Raw genomic sequence first — 21819 nt, 5'->3', positions numbered from 1 at the left:
GGAGTGTGTATCTGCAAATCCCAGACTCTTAATATATCCCTTCCCCATCCCTGTCCCCTTCAGTAACCATAATTTTTTCTATATATCAGTCTCTTTCTGTTTTGTAAATAAATTCATTTGTATCGTTTTTTAGATTCCACATGTAAGTGACATCATATGATATTTGTCTTCCTCTGTATGACTTACTTCATTTAGTATGATAATCTCTAGGTCCACACATGTTGTTGCAAATGGTATTATTTTATTCTTTTTTATGGCTGAGTAGTATTCCATTGTATATGTACACCACATCTTCTTTATCTAGTTATCTGTCAATGGACATTTAGGTTGCTCCCATGTCTTGGCTATTGTAAATAGTGCTGTGTGAACATCGGGGTGCATGTATCTTTTTAAATTAGTGTTCTCTGGATATATGCCCAGGAGTGGGATTGCTGGATCACATGGTAACTCTATTTTCAGTTTTTAAAAGAACCTCCATACTGTTTTTCATAATGACTGCACCAAATTACATTCCCACTAACAGTATAAGAGGATTCCCTTTTCTCCATACCCTCTCCAGCATTTATTGTTTGTGGACTTTTTAATGATGGCCACGCTGACTGATGTGAGGTGACACCTCATTGTAGTTTGGATTTGCGTTTCTCTGATAATTAGTGATGTTGAGTATCTTTTCATGTACCTATTGGCCATCTGTGTGTCTTCTTTAGAGAAATGTCTATTTAGGTCTTCTGCCCAGTTTTTGATTGGGTTGTTTGGGGTTATTTGTTAGTGAGTTGTATGAACTGTTTGTATATTCTAGAAATTAATCCCTTGTTGATTGCATCATTTGCAAATATTTTCTGACATTCCATTGGTTATCTTTTTTTTTTGTTTATGGTTTCCTTTGCTGTTCAAAAGTTTGTAAGTTTGATGAGTTCCCATTTATTTATTTTTGCTTTTATTTCTATTGCCTTGGGAGACTGACCTAGGAAAACATTGCTGCAATTTATATCAGAGACTGTTTTGCCTATGTTTTCTTCTAGGAGTTTTGTGGTGTCCTGTCTTATATTTAAGTCTTTAAGTCATTTTCAGTTTGTTTTTGCATGTGGTGTGAGAAAGTGCTCTAACTTCATTGATTTCCTTGCTGCTGCCCAGCTTTCCCAACACCACTTGCTGAAGAGACTGTCTTTTCTCCACTGCATATTCTTGCCTGTGTCAAAGATTGACTGACTGTATGTGTGTGGCTTACTAGGTTCTTCATTCATGCCTTTGGTCTTCCACTGCCTTAACTTGGTGTGATGAAAACATCAAAGGACAACTGAATTCTGGCCAAGCTTCCATTAGCTTGCTTCTAAAATTGGGGAGATAATTCTATGTCATTGTAGGGTTAATGAGATACTGTAGTGAGCTCTTCCCCTGGAATGTGCGTAGAAGCAAAATAAATAAAAATCATTCTGTTTTTCCATTAGATAAAAGCCGCTTAAAAGGCTAATAGGTCAAAGGGCTCAAAATATTAAGAATGGTGTTCTATTTATTCACATTAAAAAACTGATTCAACTATTTATGGAATGTCTGCTATATACAAAGCAGCAGGCAATGCAAACCCTGTTTCCTAGGAGCCCAGACACTTTTGAACTCTATTAGCTGCTTAACCATTTTAAGTTGTTTCCCTGTCTGTGAAGTGAAACTATTTATGCTTATTTCATCAAGGTATGTGAAGATAAAATGAGATATTTGTGAAGTACATAGTATACTGCAAGTGCTCAATAAATGCCAACTGTAATTCCTAGAGCTTGTTGATGATAGAGAAATCGGTGGGCTTGGGGAACCTTGGGCTGATGGTGGTTTCCCTCCTAAGGACTTGTAAAATGCAAAGCTTTTACAATAGTTCTGCCTTAAGGAAGATTATGAATATATTCTAACTGCAGAAACTACTTATGGGAGCCTTAATGTTTGATTTGAAAGCTGAGAGACTGTTCTTTCAAAATCCAATAGGTGGCATAAGGAGCCGTTTGTGCGGGGCAAACACCGGCCAGCAGAGAGCTTCATGTTTCCTTTTCCAGAGGGCTCTCGCCTTGGACATGTCTTCCTAGTCTGTCACATGGTCACTCCACCAGAAGCTGTGCCTAATAGATTCTTTAAACATATAGACCATGATCCTTATGGAGTTCCCTAAAGAAAAAAAGAGATGTGGTCTAGAAAGCAGTTGAGAGTGAGTCTAGTCTTCCCCAAGTATTTCCCCTTGAATATTCCACTCATCTGAAACCAGTTAATTAAATTCTCAAGTACTTAAATTCCAAATTGCCCTTACATGGAAATTAAGTACCTTGTCGATAGATACATTTCTTTATGGAGACACATGGTCCAAAAGTCTAGTAGAAGGTCCGTCGTCGTCGTTACCAGCGCCGGTTCTGAAGCAGCCGGGCACTGGTAGGTGAGCTGGAAGGAGAGCTGTGCTGCTCATCTGCAGTGTTTGCTAATTTCTGTGACTGTCTCTACCACGGCCAGTTTCAAGTACTAAGATGAAGTCACTTAACCCCGAGTGGGGAAGAGATGAGCACAGTCTCCCGATCAGGTAACGCCCAAGTCTTATTTTAGGAATATTTCCATTGTCATCAGAACGGCTAATGAAATATCCATGTTGATGATTGGGGCTTCCTTTTCTCCTTCCTCTGATCAAAAGCAGAGAGTGGGAATTAAAAACGGGAGGAAGACTGGACTGCTAGACTAACCCAAACTGGGTGATTGAGTAAAGAAGATGTCTTATTAGATCACTTTGTCTGCCTGAGCAGACACATAACAGGATAAGAGCCCTGTAAGGCAGTACTTTCTGATTTACTAATACAGAGGTAACGTATTAAATGTAGAATTTCAGGTGAAGAAGGGACAATCCATTGCAATTTTAGACAGCTCTAACTGTTCCTTATATTGTGTCAAAATCTATTTGCTTTAGTGGGGAGGGTATAGCTCAAGCGGTAGAGTGCATGCTTGGCATGCACGAGGTCCTGGGTTCAACCCCCAGTACCTCCTCTTAAAAATAAATAATAGACCTAATTACCTTCCCCCACCCCCCCAAAAAAACCCACCAAAAAACAACTCTGTTCGCTTTTAACTTAAATTCACCTATTGAAGTTCTAGCCTAGGAAAAGAACATAGAAAATACATGTCACTGATTTTCAAATGACAGCCCCAGAGTTAACTGAGGATGGGGATTCATCTCCTCTTAGAGTTTACTTCTGCAGGGTGAGTATCACAGGGTCCTACAAACAGTATTCACAGTTTCTCGTTTCTTCACGTTTCTCTGACGTGTTCCAATTTGCCCATATAGTTCTTAAAACAGGCCCAATGACTGAACACATGTCCAGCTCAGAATAACAGGGAACCACTAGTCATCTTGTTCTGATCATCATATGTGTATCAATACAGCCCAATATCACATAAGCTTTTCTGACAAGGCAATGGCATCATCCCATTTATTTACATAAATTTATAGCTGACTCAAATCCTAAGTCTTTGGAGCTGTTGTTAAACCTCACATTCCTTATTGTATAATTCCATTTTGAGAACTCTTAAGTCCAGTGAATATACTATAAACCATTGAAATGTCCCCTTTAAGTCAGTAGGTTGAATGATATGTGGATGGCATCTCAACAAAGCTGTTAGGAAATATAAGTTCAGGAAGGAAAGACAGATGTATTTTATTAAACACTAAATTTTGCGTTTTATTTAACATGCAATTTTTCCAGGCACAGTATCTCATATAACTCTTTCAACAGTAATTGTAAGTCCTACGGGCACTGAGAAAATGGTACAGGTAGAGGAATGAGGATTTGAACCCAGGTCTGCTCAGGGTGCCCATGCTCATTCCCGCACAGCACAGCACCCTGTCACCCTGCTGGGTGCTGGGCTTTGTGGTTGGGGCCCAGCTGAAGTCAGTGGGAGGAGGTCTTCCAGGCAGGCAGAGCTGCAGAGCCATGTGGATCTTCAGAGTAGTAACAGGTAACCTGACAGTGGAGAGAGATTCAGGGTTAGAAGGATCCAGAAGGTAGCGAAAGGTAGGTGTCCAATAAGTAGTGAGCATGTGGGGGTGGTGGAGTGGTGGGGAGAGGGTGGGAAGAACAGTGTGAGGGACCCAGACTGGCAGTGGGGGTCGGACAGGACAAGGGGCAGGTAGCAAGCTCCCAGCTGGGCCTGCATTTCAGGTATGATACCTGGAGAAAATAGATGTAAGCAAGTTAGGGTCCTGATTTTGAAGAGACTAGGGTCCTGGTCAGGTTATGGAGGCGGGGAATCAAGGACTCAGGTCCTGCAACACGGAATCAGAACAGAGACTCAGTGCCAGGCTGAAGGTGGAAGCCCAGAGGCCAGAACCAGGGCATTTGATCAGAGCAGAACAAGTCGCAGAATAACTTAACTGTGTCCCCTGAACTACGGAAACAGAGCTCCTTAAAGCCATCAGCTAGAGACACAATTTGTCCCTGAATCTGGGGCAGAACCAAAGCTACGGATGAGTGCCAAGTCGCCCAGCCACGGGGACTGACAGCTCCTTAGAAAAGACTAGGGCCCATCCAGTTTGCTTTGCTTTGTTTTCTGCAACATGCACGACCAACGACGGCTGCAGGTACGCATTCCCCCGCAGAAGCATTCAGGGCTGGACACAATTCTGGGTGTGCCATCTCTAATGCCACCTGTTTCCGACTACACAAGAAAGCATTTCAGGAAGTGACTAAGGGAGAAATTTGTTTCGGAATAACTGTGAATCTGTTCTATTCAGTTTTATTATCAGCAAAAACGACTTGTGAGCATGGCTGGTTTTGGCAGGCCAGTGTGATGGGACCACCCAGGTGGGCATCCCCAGGCGACCCTGCCTGTGCAACCAGAATGCCTGGCTTGGCCTCTCTCGGTGCCAGCCCACTCACTTAGCCAAGGTTCCTTGGGTTTCACGTAACAGATACAGCTCAGGCTTGCCTGAGCTAAAACGGATAGTATACGGGATGTGGGCCAGGGCAGGAAGGGCAGCTGGGCCTCAGGGGGTCAGAACAAAGCCCTGAAGAGGCCCCTGGGAGTGCAGACAGCTTTTCTCTTGCCACCTCCTGTTTTTTCTCAGGGGCGACCTGGTTTCTCATCTCTACTTCTCCCCGATGCTTTTAGTCATCTTTCTCTACATCCCAGTTTTTTTCTGCCTCCCAGAGCACGTAGTGAAAACGGCCATACCCCACCCCTCCCTTATATGCTGTCCTCAATCCAGGGCCAGTAGTGACTGACCAGAAGGCCTGTGTCCCAATTCCAGACGCCCTGCGGAGAGAATCTGGCTGTCTCTGCTTGAGTCCGGAGTGTCTCCTCCAATCAACGGTGGGCCCTTGGTATGGTAGTGACTCTTGGGGCCCATCCCCCTGGAAGGGGAGGTAAGGAAGCTCTTAGGAAAGGAGGCATAGGCTGAATGAAGACCTGTAAGGTGCCTGCTCCCTCCAGACTGTCATCAAGGCAGCCAGTGTCTCTAAGTCCTCCCACTGCCTCACTGTAGCTCTGCCTTCTCCCTGAAACATTGAACATTACACCTAAACATAGTCTGTTAACTGAATAGGTCTTCCTCATGAACTTCAGCAAAATGGTGATGAATGTCTGCAAGAAAAACTTTTTTCTTTCATGTGGAATAATCAAATCTAGGGACCACATGTTAAGGGGAGAAACTATTATTTAAAAGGAAGACGTACCAAGCCATTGGAACTGAGCCTGTTTGCCAGGATCTACATTGCGTAACAATGTTTCTCACAACCAACAAAATGACTGAGGCATATGTATAAGTGAGTAACTTGCAAAGCGCCTTTTTAAACAGTCCTCACATTATGTCTGAATGAAAATGACCTTACTCATACTTCTGTAGGTATCTAAAGAATCAAATCTGAAATCAGGGACTAGAAGCAGAAAATCTGGAGGTTCTGGCTTTAATGGGTTGCTGCTTCAGATTTATAAGGTGTCATGAAGGGGACCGTGGGACAAGTTATTAAATCTAAAGGCTATACTCTTAGACTCTGAGAACGACAAAGCCTCCTTCCCCTGCAGTCGCTGATGGTGCTCATGGTCGTGACGATGATGCTCTCTCAGCACTTGTCCTGTGCCAGGCACTGTGCTAAGCACTTTACATTGACTATCTCATTTAATCTTTATAACTTCTCTATGGGTTAGGTAGTATTATTACCTCCTCTTACAGATAAGGAAACTAAGGCTCAGCACTGGTTAAGTTCCATTCCTAAGGTCCCATGAATGGCAATTTGTAGCACCCAGATGTAAGGCTAATCATTAAGAAGTCCACAAATGATAAATGCTGGAGAGGGTGTGGAGGAAAGGGAACCCTCCTGTGCTGTTGGTGGGAATGCAGTTTGGTGCAGCCACTGTGGAAAACAGTATGGAGATTCCTTAAAGAACTAAAAATAAACTTACCATATGATACAGCAATCCCACTCCTGGGCATATATCCAGAGGGAACTCTAATTCAAAAAGATACAGGCACCCCAATGTTCACAGCAGCACTATTTACAATAGCCAAGACATGGAAGCAACCTAAATGTCCATCAACAGATGACTGGATAAAGTTGTGGTATGTATGTATGTGTGTGTGTGTGTGTGTGTGTGTGTGTGTGAATACTACTCAGCCATAACAAAGAATGAAATAATGCCATTTGCAGTAACATGGATGGACCTGGAGATTGTCATTCTAAGTGAAGTAAGCTAGAAAGAGAAAGGAAAATACTATATGATATCACTCATGTGGAATCTGAAAAAAGAAAAGAGAGGACACTAATTATCTCATCTACAAAACAGAAACAGACTCGCAGACATAGGTAAACAATCTCACGGTTACCAGGGGGAAAGGGGGTAGGAAGAAATAAATTGGGAGTTCGAGATTTGCAAATATTAACTAATATATATAAAATAGATTTTAAGATTTTCTTCTGTATAACACAGGGTACTCTGTTTAGTATCTTATAGTAACTATAATGAAAAAATATGAAAACAAATACATGTATGTATATGTATGACTAAAACATTATGCTGTAACCAGAAATCGATACATTGTAACTGACTACACTTCAATTAAAAAAAAAAAAAAACTAGCTATAAGATCTCCAGTGTAGACTAAGGTCAGGTGGGGACTAAGAATACTGAAGAAATAGCACAACCATTTGAATTAATTTCATTCTTTGAAAATGTGCAATTCAATAAAAACAAAACAAAAAACAAAATAAAAAAAAAGATATAAGGCTAAATCTGGCTAAAGCTGAAGACCTTTGATCTCATCCAATATAAAATACTTAGATCTTCCAAAAAGAAATTTTTTTAAAACATTGAAAATGAAGCTCCCTAACAGAGAGTGGGAGTTCCTAACTTTTTTTTTTAAATCCCATGTGGAGTTTATGTTTTCAATGCATATGAACAAGTATTTTTGTGTATCTCCTATAAGGGAGGCACTGATGTCGAGGGCAATGTTAAAATGATTAAGACCCCCTTATGGTAGCAAGGAGCACAAAATCATCAAATATTAAGCAAGAGGTTCTACAAAATAGTTATACAGCATCCTAGTAATGTCCTAGCTCTAGGAGATGAAGGGAAGAAGCAAGCGTGTCTGCTAAGTATATAAACGTTATGATTTGCTGCATGTGAATGTTGTTATCTGAATCGTGTGAAAGAGAAATCCCATGTTAGCCAGAGTAATCAGCAATTCCCAGGTGTGATTCTCAGCAGGCCCAGGATGACGTCTAAATCACGTGCCTGTGTCTTTCAGTGAACTGTGGGATGTGCCCCCTATAAATAGGACTGAAGGGAGGAATGGACCCTAGGCAGGCTTGATGCCTGTTGCCTGTTCTCAGTAAACCCTGTCCCTGAAGGAAACACCTCTATGGTGAGCTGTCAGCCAGCAAACTGAGGCAGGGAGAAACGCAGGGGAGATCTTTGGAAAGGGTTTTCGCCTCAACGTGACACTTCAGATCTCAAGGATCTTTTTAGAACAGTCCCGGGAATAAATGGGTAAACTTGTTCTTTGTACTTGGATTGCAGGGAACAGTCCATCATCTGGCACCGGCTGGACCCAGTGGATCTCGGGGCTGCCTGCCATCCAGAAACCTAAACCGTGTACTGATTGCTTGGTCTGCGCTCCACTCCATTTACGGAACCCTGCTTTCTGTTCAGGTAATGTGAGCTTTTCCGCACCCCTGAAGTTTGCAGCCATCTGTGATCAGGTCTTAGAGGCTTACTTGTGGCAGTGGAAAGCGGGGTGTGCTCGAGACTTTGGATAAAAAGCTCTAATGCTCCTTTTCATTTACATACGACTTTATATTACAAAGCCCATCACACTCGCTGCCCTCTGAGGTAGGGCTGAGTCAGTCTGCTCATTTTACAGCTGACAAAACAGATAACAAGGCTTAGGGGTTTGCTGGAGTGAAGTGGTGTTCGACCAAGGAAGTCTGGCCCAATTCACTTTCTAGTTCATTCTTTTTTGCCTGGAAGAGGCCTTCAAAGTGTCCAGCTCTTAACTGCAAGCCGCTTAAGGAAGTCAACTGGGAAGAGTTGCTTGGCAAGGAGACAGCAGGCGTCATGACCAGAGCACAGTGTTGGGCTGGAATTATTTGAAAATAGCCAAGTCATATTTTTCTGGTTCACAGTGGATGTCAGACACACAGACACACAGACACACAGACACACAGACACACACACACACACACACACACACACCCAGTTTCTCCTGCGAGGTCAGAGAGCAGGCCAGGACACGGTGGCCGCTGTAGCAACGCTGCCTTTGACCTGGCGGAGAGCAGTCAACCCACTATTCACACTTTAATCCTTGGTTAGCAGATCCTTTATATAAAAATTGTAAATGAACTCAAAAGTCGAACCTATTCCAAGAGCAGGCCTAGTGCCATCTTTGTGGGGCCTGAGGTAAGAGTAAAACTGGAAGTCTACATGTCATGTGTGTAAATATATAAAAATTATAGCTGAAGCTAACAGCTTTGCCTTGACAAGTTAGCCTTTCCTACCTCAATAGATACATATTTATAATGACCTACAAAATCAGATTTTATTTACAATTTCTGGCTCCTCAGAGCTCCACACCAAATGTGGTGGTTCAGGGCCAGCAGTCCTAGCCTGGACCCATGCCCTTCTTTCCGCTCTCCAGGTCTGGTCCACATCAGAAAGGGCCTCGGACACACACGATGAGGATCCCGCCTCACACATGTTCGAGCTGCTGCCACATCCCCACCCCCTCAAGGCCACTCCTTGGGCCTGCGATGCCACACCAATGGCACAGTCTACCCTTGGAAGGATAGATCAGGAAAAGAGGTTCACACCAGTCCTGGAAGGAGGGCCTTTGGCAGGGAATTCTGGCATCTGGGTGCCTAGAGTGTGGCCTGAATGCCGGGCAAGGCTCTGAGTGAATGAATCCATTTGGTCTGGGGATTTCTTGCCCAGCGGGGAGGATTGACCAGAAAAAAGCAAGGGTAGGGCTCTGTAAAGAGTGGGCCCCAGGGAGGGGCCTCTTGAGAAGACCTAAGAGCAAATGATATCTGGCCAAATCATAAATAAGCCAGAAGCGTGAGCTAATATTGGAGTCCGCACAAATGTGGATACAATTAATTTCACCTCAGCCATAAGACATAGAGGCACGGGCTATTTCAAGTGTTTTATCTGCTGCCTCCCACAAGTAACTTGATTACTCTGGGCACTGGGCATGGTCTCCAGTAGGTATAAGGGCCAAGAACCAAATGAACGATCTCCTATTTAAATATTTTACTGGAGAGGCTGAGCTCCATAAAAAAAAATTGATGCCAAAGCTCTAGATGGGTGACCCTAGGGTGGGCGCCCCTGCTGTTGCCTCCCCGAAATGGGCCAAGTGGGAGGAAGAAGAGGAGCCTGATGGCCCGGGCTCTGAGCATGGGCTGCTTTGCTCTTTGCAGAGGAGTCCTTGGGTCAGCCGAGGCTGGGAGGAGCTGTGGGGCAAAACAGACTCCTCTGTCCATATCACTTCCCTCAGAATCAGAGTCATGATCCCAGTCCTGGCTTAAGATACAAAGAAGTTAACACTAGGAGCTTCCTTATTAACTCATATCTCAACTTTGTTTAAATTCGTGATTTAGAACATTTAATTTTAAGGGAACTATGTCCACGTATAAAACGTGGTTGCATCATCAAATTCTCAAGGCAAAAGATATAAATAAGGAAGTGTGTACGATGTATATTTTAATGCTAATCTGTGGCTGTTGAGTATGTCAGTGTTAATAGCATTGAATTCTGGATTCTTGACACAAAGGCTTTAGTCCAGCTTCTCTCTGACAGCTTTGTTCCAAATATATGAAAGACACATTTCCTTACTGATCTTTGGATGTCGGTTATATAAATGAATTCCTTAAACATTTTTGTTTGTTTGTTTTTAAAATGGAGATAAAAATATAGCCCAAATCAGAATGAATGAGTCATTTCACACCATCAGATACTGGTCATCTCTGTGGTGTGGACAGACAGGGCTTCCTCCTACCCTCATAGCCCTCTCTCACACAGGTCCACTATCTGTTCAGACAGACCAGCTCTGCAGAGCCAGGGGCAATTTGTGTGCCTATACTGACCCCATTTCTGATTGTCACTTGATAACCTAGCCCCTCTACTTTTGTGTTGCTGCCCACACAAATTTCCAGCTTCCGGAAAGTGTGCCCTCAGCCTCCCCCACTGTTCAAGTTCCCCTATTATCATGATTCATCCACCTCACCCGTCATCCAGTTCAGGTGAATTGTATGTCCAAAGAAGGTGACTTAGTGCTGACAGTAAGACCTTGCTGGGGCAGTCCTGTCCTGTCATCTGATGAGAAGCATGACTCTCAGACAGTGCTGGTGGCTACTGGTAAACCCTGATGTCACTGATACCAAGTAACCTTTCATTTATCCAGGATAGTAAGGGAACAGGGAGTCCTAATAGGCTAGATCATCTTAACTGTAACTACCGGTTTTGAAGGAAAAATAAACTAATTTGGAAAGAACTATAAATAACACAACAGCACATTACCGGCAGATGATAATTTTACCTGGCGTTGTAATTATTTACGTGTGCGCCCCACCTCTCCTACAAGGCCATCACTTCTTAAAGGATGGTCTGTATCAGTTTCATCTTTGTTTCCCTTATAGTACCTAGAGAGTTGTTTTATATTTTGTAGGTGCTAAAAAATTTTTTATTAAATAAATGAAAATAAATGTAGTTGACCCTTGAACAACGCAGGGTTCTGAGTTGCCTACCCAACATAGTCAAAAATCTGCATATACTTTTGACTCCCCCAAAATTTAACTACTAATAGTAGTTGACTGGAAGCCTGCTGTTGACTGGAAGCCTTACTGATGGCATGAACTGTCCATTAACTTGTATTTTATGTGTTACATGTAGTATATACTGTATTCTTACAATAAAGTAAGCTAGAGAAAAGAAAATGTTATTAAGAATATCGTAAGGAAAGAAAAATACATTTATAGAACTATGCTGTATTTATCAATCCTGTAAGTTTATGTCATCTGTTTACAGGATGAGTTTTCTGTCAGTACCTATATCAATAATGTCTTCTATGATACAAAACACTGTAGATATTAGACATGTTACCAACACTGTTACCTGAAAGCTGGGTTTGCCTCTTGGTGGGGGGTCAAGCCAAAAGACACAATCAAGCCAAAGAGCAGGAGAAGGAAGGATGTATTACTTGCAGCCGAGAAAAGTGAACACCGGGATCTTTCCCAAAGACGTGTCTCCCCAAACAGCAAAACTGGGGAAGTTTTAAACTAAGGTACATGTATATTCATGACGGGGCTTGAACAGAGGAGAATTTAGCATCAGACTGGGCAAAGGTCAACAGAGTCCCAGCTTTCGGTGATTGAAGTCACAAGATCAGAAAAGGTCAGCATCACCACCCCTCAGGTTCCAGGTGATCTGGTGGTTGAGTGCTCCTTTACCACTGAAACAGAACTGAGAGTCTTTTAAACTGTCTTTGCTATTGTTACTTCTCTTGTCTGATAACAGTCATTTGTTCCATTCTTTTGTTTCCTGAAGATTGTTAATGACTGAGACCTATTCAAGGACAAGTACTAAGGCCAGACTTAGGTCGCAAAATGGCTTAGGCTAAAAATGGCTTCTCTTTGTCAAGAAAGTCATGCCTGGTTCTCTTTCTTCAGGGACCCTCTACCCTATCTGCTTACAAAAACTCCCCCTTGAAATATTTCACTCCTCAGTCTAGAGGGTTATAGGGCCTAAGGTCAGTCTTCTGTAATTGCTTCCTACTGAGAATGGGTGTTGTAGTCTGCCTAGTTAGAGGAGTGAAACTCTTGCTGCTAGAGCTAGATACGTTTTGAGGTCCACGAAAGTAGCGTGTGAACCTCGCTTGAATAGCATTATTCTAGGAGGTCTAGGAGAGTCACAGCGAGAGAGAAAATAAACAGTGATTTTGCAATATTGTTAGCAGAGACTTGAGCCAAGAGCCCCCTGACCTGAACCATTTTTCTAATATTTCCGCTAAACTGGGAAGAGCATCATTTGAAGAGGAGATTTTTTTCATGTGTATCAGAAGGTGAGTCACAATTGAAGACTCATCTACAGATTTGGGTGAATTGCTCCCTTTTCAAGGTCTTCAAAATACCTTAAGGTTCCTGTACCCGTTCAGAGGTGGCCTTCTTTATCTACCTGATAAAGCTGAGGGGAACTTAAGAGTTTCTAATTTTTGGATGGATCAAGTAGGGAGAAAAGACAAATGTTTCAATTCTGCTTACAAAGGTATAATTTACCAAACTGTTGTAAGTCACAATTAGCTTGAGGGGAAGAGTTTCCTTATATCCGGAAAACACAGCTTAAAACCAGTAATATTTTAGATAAAAACCATAAAAAATATAACCATATTCATCAGTTCACTCAGTAACTAATCCTTTTTGTTAATGATTTTGTGAAGCCACCAGGTTTTCCATTAGGATTCTTTCATTTCTTACCCAGTTCAGTAGTATGATCTGAAATTTATCAGAGACCCGTACTTGTCAAAAAATCCTTCCCGGGAATCTTCTTGAAGATGAAGCACTTTTGCAAAAGCAACAGAGAACAACAAGAAGTGTCTATAAATGGCAAAAAGACATAAAAGGCATGGTTAAACACGTGATCACGATGTCATCGACAAAGAAACTTGGTTATTGCTGTGATACACAACATTTTAAGATAATAACTATAATTATGACAAATAACATTATATACCAGGACATATCCAAATTTTAGAAATTTTATGTAATTTCTAGAATGTCTATATTAATAACATTTCCCCATACAATATAATCTGAAAAGACTTGTCACTCATTTGACAATGCTTCCCATGTAATTTAAGGTTATCAAATAATCCTAGTTAATTTAATATGTCTCTCTGAGATGCCTCCAGGTTCTTCTGTAGCATTAGAAAGTTAGCCGGAGGTCAGAAGAACTTCAGTTAGGATTCAGTCCTTTTACTAGCTAAAAGAACACCACATCACAGTACAGTTGTTTATGAAAATAGATTATAAATAAGGAGTGTTAACTAGCTTCTGTTTATGATCCTTAACCAGGTCAAGGAATTTGAAATTTTTGAAGAGGTAGGATATCATTAGTACCATTAATGTATTAATACTATTATTTTATTGAAGTCCAAACATCAGATTATAATTTACTAGTTACTACAAATACATTTATCATTATGTACCTAATATATGCCAAGTGTTAGTCATTAGGGGTACAATGTGCATATAATTCATGTTCTCAAGAAATTTAAATAATTCATCTTTAAAAATGTATTTTGGGGAATATCATTTTCCAGAACTTTAGATGTCACTGTAGGGAGTTAGCCAGTGTGTGATGTGACTCTATCAGCTATCCTATAACTAACTCAACATACAAAATAATAGAAAAGAAAGAACATGAATGTTAGTTTAATTACTTGACATTAACCTTTTTTTCTGAAAAAAACACAGCATCCAGAATGTTCATTTAAAGATCTAGTATTTTGCACTTTCAGAATTCTGGGTTAATTTGCATCTGCACATAAGGTGATTTTCATTTCAGTTTAGTACAGTGTCTGCCAGTCGTCCAGGACTTGGGGATAAAGCTGCTTCCCCAGGTGGGGAGGGAATAGCCATTGCAGGCCCCCATCCCCTTGGCTGATCTTTCTGTGGGTATGATGGTGACAGAGGCAGCAAGAGGGAGCCCTACCCTGGGAGTCAGAAGAAACTCAGGAGGCAGGGACAGGTGCTCTCAGCCCAGTCTGTCAGGACCTCTGGTAATAGATGCTGCCGCCCTTCTGGTCAGTTTCCTGTAAACATGCTGATTTTCATCAGGACAGTAGGCTTTACAGTTTAGATATTCACATCTAAAACTAAGGGTTTAGATTAAATTAGGGTTTCCCAAAATGTATTCTGGAAAACACAGGTCCCATAAGATGCTCCATCAGGAAGGGGCCTGGGGCAGAAGTGTGGGGTGGGGAAGGACGTGCACCATACCCACTGCTGGAGAGACAGAAGGCACTTCAGCCTATGAGCAGTTCTGAGAAGCTGTACCATCAAAACACCATGATAGTAAGTCAGACAGAGAAAGACAAATAGCATATGGTATCTTAAAAATGTGGAATCTAAAAAGATTATAGAAATGCACTTATTTACAAAACAGATATAGACTCATAGACATAGAAAACCAACTTATGGTTACCAAAGGGAAAGAGGAGGGATAAATTAAGAGTTGGAGATTAACATACACACACTATACATACACGACTACTGAAACAGATAAACAAGTTCCTGCTGTGTAGCACAGGGATCTATATTTAATATCTTGTAATAACCTATAATGGAAAAGAATGTGTGTGTGTATATATATATGAATCACTTTGCTGTACACTTGAAACTAACACAACATTGTAAATCAACTATACTTCAATTAAAAAAAATTATGATAGCAGCATTTCTCAAAAGCATTTAACCATGAAACCCTTTCTTCTGGTTTCACCTACTAACATTTACTGATTTGCTTAGGGTTCTGAGGTATGAACTTTGGAAACATTAGGATAAATGATCTCTTATATTCACTAGTTTTTTGGCATCTTAAAGCAGAAAATAGTCTTAAAATGAGAGGTCTGTGGCTTTCTGCACAGTCACGGCTCCAGGAGGCACGACAGTGGACTGCGGCCGGGGATGCTCCAACCCGCACGATGGCCCCCGCCATGCAGCCTGCCGAGACCCAGTTGGCTGAGCGCATGGCGTCCCACGGGAAGGGCATCCGGGACCAGGCCGTGAAGAAGCTGCTCTAGTACATCAGCAGGAAGATGCAGAGGGAGACAGGAGGTTTCAGTCAAGAAGAACTTCTAAAAAATATAGAGAGGGCTCTTGTATTGCATGTGGGTGCAGGATGAACCTCTTCTGCAGGGGGATCTAGTGAACGCTATGTCCCAACTCATCTGTTCGTTCAGGCCTCTTGGCAAACCACGAGCCGAGAGTGGAAGAAGATACACCGACTGCATCTGGACAGATACTGCATACCGATCCGTCTGGTCCTGAATCAGTCCTCTGAAGTTATGAAGTGAAATGGCTGGGAAGAAAGCCAAATCAAGCTTTTCCTAGACGTCTTGATGAAGGAGGCCCTGCTTCGTGAGAGTCAGTCTCCTAATGGAGTGAAAGTCCACTTCATTGATGCTTATCTGGATGAACTGTCCATAGTGGGACAGATCAGAATCTCAAATTCATTGATGCATTCTGCAAGATCGCTGCCAAGCTACACAGGCTACAGCTGGGGTGCTTTTGAAGCCATTGTAGATCCGTCTCCTTTTGTACCTGAAGAGACAATCGAGGAACAGAAAACCAAAGTGGGTGGCAGTGACCTCCATGAGGAAGAGACATCTAAAAATGACATGATGTGGAGAAAAACAGTCAGTAAAAAGAAAACAGCCGTAGACAAATATCATTCCAGAAAAGACGATGTCAGCGATGAAGGTGAACAGGTGGACAGTGGGCCGCTTCTCCAGTTTGACTGTAAGGCAGTTGCTGACCGACTCCTGGAACTCACCAACAGGAAAAACATACCTCCCTTCGATAGGAAGTGTCTGTCCAAACTAATCAAAAAATTTCAAGATCTGCCTGAAGTTTTGCCGAGGGCACGTCTACTGACATAAATGACAAAGCCCTCAGTCAAGGAAGGCATAAGAAAAAAGGACATACACTTTTGGAGACAACAGCATAGAAAGAGAGAAAGGAACCAAGTTCTTTCCTGCTTAGGAAGAGGAGAGTGAGGGTGGTATTCTGAAGAGAAAAAAGGACGAAAAAGAAGAACCACCTCTGGCCTGAATATTTAGGGTCCGTTGGTGAAGCCACATGCCCAGAATAGAATGGGAGTGGTGAGCGAGGGACCAGTGGTGGGAAGACTCTGTAGTGGAGCTGGGGGCAGTGGCCACACCTGGCCCCTAGGAGTAGAGTGGCTTGGAGCAGCCCTCGGTGCACAGCAGGAGGAAGTGATCACAGAAGAAGAGCCTGAGGGTCCAGGTGGGGAGCTCAAAGTCAGCAGCATCACCTCTGGAGGACACGTCTCCAGGTGGCTCTGGCAGTGGTCCTACTCAGGGAACAGCCCCTGAACCTGCCCGGCCACTGGTGTCCCGGTCCTGAAGAGGAAGCAGATGCTCAGGGCTCTCCTGGTCAACAGCAGATCCCCCCACCCCATCCCCCCGCTAGCCTGGCCCATGCCCTAGAGGGAGGGCCCTTCAACCAGCCCAGCATATGGAGATGACTGCCCTGCCACCCCACCCCAAGGTGGGAAACCAGAGAAAAAGAAGAGGAAATCCAGCCGTCTTGACCTCTATGACTCGTCCACTCAGAAAACTGCCATCTTGAAAAAGAGGAAGAAGGTGAGAGATGTCAGACTTGGTGGAGCACAGAGGAGCCAGCTCATCCAGGTTCTGTGGAGCAGTGGGGCGCTCAGCTCTTTGAAGAAGCTGAGGATGGAGAAGAACTTTGTGAAGTGCGATACCCTCTTCTCCCCGAAGCCCCCGTTCTTCAGGAAGGCCAAGAGCAGCGCTGCCACCACCTCACCGGGCCCCGCCCTGCAGCCAAACAGAACACCATCCAGCTCCAAGAAGGTGACCTTCAGGTTGAACAGGAACACGACCACAGAATTCAAGAAGACAGGCAAGAGTATCTTGGTCAGCCACATGGGTCCCTCCCAAGTGGCCTTCAACCCTGAGCAGAGGCTCCTCCACTGGGTGCTGGAGACCCCCATGAGCTCACCAGCCAGCACCCCCTGGGGACCAGGAAGCCGCTGACTGCCTCGCCAAAGAGAAGGCCTATGGCTGTGGACTTCTTCTCGGATAGTAGTAGAGCCCTTTTAATGGCAGCTTTTGTACAGAATGCTCTATAAATTATAGTGTTTAAAAAGAAATCAAAGGTCCATGAGCTTAGGGCCTCATAGCTAGTCAGTGGCCAAACCAGGTGCTGTTCATTTGTCAATTTTTTACATTCTATATGTTAACAACCCCCCAAAAATGAAATTTTACTCTGAGGAGGGCCAGAAAAAGCATCAGTAATTGAAATCTACAGATAATCTTGAAGCTTCAGGGTTTCCACTTTGGGTTAAACTGTTGATTGAAGTTATTCCTGATGAAGCAAAATTAATGATGTGTATCCATAGGCTAGAGAAGATGTTACTGCGTACAGAATTATCTACAATTCAAGAAGTTAATGACAAGGGGGGAGGGAGAAACAAATATCACAGTGTCCAAAGCCAAGGTAATCAGGTCCTGGGTGACTAAGAGTAGGTTACTTTTTGTGTGTGTGTGTGTGTGTAATGTTAAGCTCAAGGAGATCCTTTTTTTTTTTTTTTAGTATTGAGTCATATATTCCTTTGGTGTCAGGACTAAGAAAAGAGAACTGATGCTTGCTATACTGACGCCTAAGTACAGTGTCCTGAATAATGTTTCCACAATGCCAACTCAGAAAAGCCTCACCCATCACTTCACACTGGTCTTTGCCTCTATTTAAAAGGACAGGAGTAATTTTAGGTTTTAATTTCTTTTCATGCTGTTTGCTTGTAAAGGGCTAAGCAAACAACAGAATTCTCCTAGCAGTGAATTAGCTGTCCCACTGTCCCAACTAGAGTGTAGCCTAACCCCAAAGTAATTAAAGAACCAAGTTATTTGCATCCTTTTTCTACAAAACTACTCTTGAGTAGCAGATGGCAAACACAAATGTTTTGCTCTAGAGACATATGGAAACCTCTCCGTTTCATAAAAGCCTCAATGAATATTAAACGCTGGGTGATGCCATTCATTGCAGAAATAAGATGTGATAATCCCCCAAACAGGCCTAATTAGGGCATATAGCTACTTGGGTTTCAGAAAGTGGTAGGAGGGAAATGACGATGTGATTGGGATTCCATTAGCAGTTCCTCTTAATCTGAATATTCATCCTGGCCCCAAAGAATCACCTTTGCAGTCTTATTTCTTCAGCTTGCTGTTAGATTATCACCATATTTGTAACTGTAAATCTTAAATATGAATAATCAAAGAGTTCTTCTTGATTTCATATTAACTCTTGAGTTCTGCCCACTGAACAGCAAGAGAAAGGAGATTCAAAAGAGAGAGGATGTTTTATCACAGGTTCAGGAGCATCCAGCAGGCTCCCTGATTAACTGTGCTTTTAAGCCCTTGTTGCTGTTAAACTAGAGGAGGGGGTTGTTGAGGGGAGTCTATGTTTAAGGGTATTCAAGAAATGATTTATCCATATTAAGTAGGAATTGGAGGCAGAAATCTGATTGGATATGGCTCAAAATACAAAGCAGAATTGCACTTTTCTCTTAATCCAGTAAATTGGCAGCCCAGTAAATTGTTGGCAACTCAATAACTTGTTGCCATCACAGGAAAGACTGAAACTTTGCACTCCTTGGAAAGAGAGAAGTACTGATAACTGAGTCATAGGGTGAAGTAAATGCTATTTAAAATAAGGAACTAGCTGTCTTGGGCTCCTTTCCCAGCACCAAACCCTGCCTGGCCTCTGTGGGACTGGTCAGGCCTAGGCTGTTGATAAATTTCCTCAATTCACTAGGATGTTTGGTTGGCTTGGGAGACCTATATCTCTAAGACCAGAATCCCTGGGGCAGATCTCAGGTCATCTGTTTGCGCGAGCTTGGATTCAAGAGCCAAAGGGTTTTATAGACAGAAAGGGATTATCTAGACCAGCCTCCTTCATTTTACAAATGAGGATGCTGAGGCACAGACTGGTTGTTGTCCTTGTTTAAAGTCACAGATCTAGTTGGTGGCAGAGCTGGGAACGGAACCCACGTCACCTGATGCTTTGGCCAATCCTCCTTCCATTAGGGAATCCCAAGATAGGCTTCTCAGAGTCTGACAGAGAAATTAGAAAGTTCAAGGCTGCCCAAGTGGTAAACCTCAGCTAGTTGCTGAAGTGGGGTAGAAAAGGGAACAGGTGTCTAAGTGCCTATGTTAATTCTTGCCTTGGACCACTCATCCCCTCCTTAAGGAAACAATATTTCCTTCTTGTTTCTTCCCAGTTCAATATCAATTCATCTGTTTCAGAGAATGACAAGTCAGAATTTTCCTGGATTCAGCCCCAAAGACTTCTCCAGAAATTCCAACATAACCGAACACAATACGAATAGGCATATAATTTGACACTGACACTGGTGGTAATATGTTGCTTCCACAGCTTGTCCCTGTAAGCAGACAGGGTAAGAGTTCCCTAGAGAAAGAGAACCAAGCATAGGTTTCGTGACAGAAGAGAGGTCATTTTGGGCCTAAGTCATTTTGTGATCTAAGCCTGGCCACAGTGCTTGTCTTTGAACAGGTCTCATAATTAATGATTTTAAGGGAACAAAAGAATGAGGAAACAAAGGACTGTTATCTCAGGCAAGAGAAGTAACAAGAGCGAAGATAATATATCGGTTGTAAAGACTCCCAATTCTGTTTCAGTGGTAGAAATTAGCCTAAAGCTTCAACGTCCAGATCAGCTGGAACCTAAGGGACATGAGGTTGACCTCTTCTGACTTTATTCAGTTAAAGCTTGGATTCTGCCAGCTGCCCAAGCCCTTTTATGAATATGCATGTACCCTTAGCTTAAAACTTGCCCAGTTTTGCTGTCTGGGTTGACACTGCTTTGGGAAAGATCCCCAGTGTTCTCCTTACTTGCTGCAAGTAATAAATCCTTCCTTCTCCCAGTCTTTTGCTTGGTTTTGTCTTTTGGCTCAACCCACCACGAGAACAACCCAGTTTTCCAGGTAACATCTCCTCCTGTCTTCTCTATTTCTAACAGAACCCTGTGATTTAGGGTGAGTTTGTCCCCGTACTCAGCTCTGGTGACTTAAGTCAGTTGGCCTACACATTCTCTTGGACCCCAGGATTGATTCACAGAAGGGCAGTCAGGGCCCATGTAACTCATATTTCTAGAGTGTTTATTTGCACTCCTGAGAAAGAGGATTCTTTACCTTCTGCTATCTTTGAATCTGGAAGCAAGGAGTCCCAGGAGTTTAAGGAAGACATTTTACAACCCCATAGGGCAAGCCTCTTGAAATAAGTGTTACTTTGAGGAAGCATTGCTGAGAAACCAGGTCCCAGGCTTGTCATTTGGGCTGCAGGATTACTCACCTGTCACTAGTTCTAGATCTGATTATTTTAGTATATGATTAAATGAATTTTTTTTTATTTAAGTCATTTAGTGTTCTATTCTTTTTGTTTGTTTGTTTATGGGCAAGGGGAGGGAGGTAATTAGGTTTATTTATTTATTTTTAGAGGAGGTACTGGGGATTGAGCCCAGGACCTTGTGCATGTTAAGCATGCACTATACCACTGAGCTATACCCTCCCCACCAGTGTTCTATTCTTTACTACCATAAGCATCTCAATACCTGTTATGATGCTGATTGTGAGTTTCAGCACATCTTGACTTTTTCAGCGTCCACTTTAAAGTTGGTTCCAAAAGGCTTCCTTTAATCACTCAATTTTTTAAAAACTGAGGAAGTCTAGTTGGTTTACAATGTTGTGTTACTTTCTGGTATACAGCATAGTGATTCAATTATACATATATATATATATATATTTTCATTATAGGTTATTACAAGTTATTGAGTGGGGGAAGGGTATAGCTCATTGGTAGAGGGCCTGCTTAGCATGCACGAAGTCCTGGGTTCAATCCCCAGTACCACCATTAAGACAAACAAACAAACAAATTTTTAAAAAATCTAATTACCCCTCTAAAAAACAAGTTATTGAATATAGTTCCCTGTACTATACAGCAGGACCTTGTTGTTTATTTATTCTGTGTATAGTACTTTGTATCTGCTAATCTCAATCTCCCAGTTTATCCCTCCCTCTCTTCCTTTCCCCTTTGGTAACCATAAGTTTGTTTTCTGTGTCTGTAATCACTCAATATTATAAGAATCTCAACCCCAGACACATAATATTTACTGTATGTATTTGCCTTATTTGACACAAAATCCTATATAGCAATGCCTAGGTTAATGAAGGGAATGAATTTAGAAATATATTTTATTGTCAAAAACTTTATTATCAGAGAAACAAATAATATAAGAGGTATTAGAATGGATTCCTTCCAGTCCACCCTATAATAGAGTAAATTTCATATAGCAAGTTTTTGTACTAGCATGTCATTCAAAATTTAAAAAAAAATTTTTAGTTTTTTAAATCATAGCATTTTAATTTAACTTTTGCATGCAGTGGCGATATGCAAAATATTGAACAACCAGTGTGGCATGAACATTCGACCAATCAGATTGGAAGCCTGACCAATCAGAAAATATACCCAAATAA

General features: G+C 42.3%; 1 protein-coding gene and 1 pseudogene across 3 annotated transcripts in view; both read left to right on the top strand.

Moving 5' to 3' along the window:
• Positions 1–21819, top strand: part of RAB8B (RAB8B, member RAS oncogene family) — a 90659-nt gene that overhangs the window by 7663 nt on the left and 61177 nt on the right. For 2 of the 3 annotated variants that reach the window (XM_010963470.2, XM_074366380.1), the window contains one exon: positions 8035–8166. The gene's annotated coding sequence lies outside the window, so the exon portion shown is untranslated. Of the gene's footprint in view, positions 1–7792; positions 7880–8034; positions 8167–21819 lie in introns of those variants that run through there. The other variant, XM_074366381.1, reaches the window with a different exon arrangement.
• Positions 14818–20592, top strand: LOC105075600 (ribosomal RNA processing protein 1 homolog B pseudogene; annotated as a pseudogene).

Source organism: Camelus bactrianus, chromosome 6 (genome assembly GCF_048773025.1).
Source record: "Camelus bactrianus isolate YW-2024 breed Bactrian camel chromosome 6, ASM4877302v1, whole genome shotgun sequence".
Classification (NCBI taxonomy): domain Eukaryota; kingdom Metazoa; phylum Chordata; class Mammalia; order Artiodactyla; family Camelidae; genus Camelus; species Camelus bactrianus.
The sequence above is the reverse complement of the archived record's forward strand: the minus strand, read 5'-3'. Positions and strand labels throughout refer to the sequence as shown.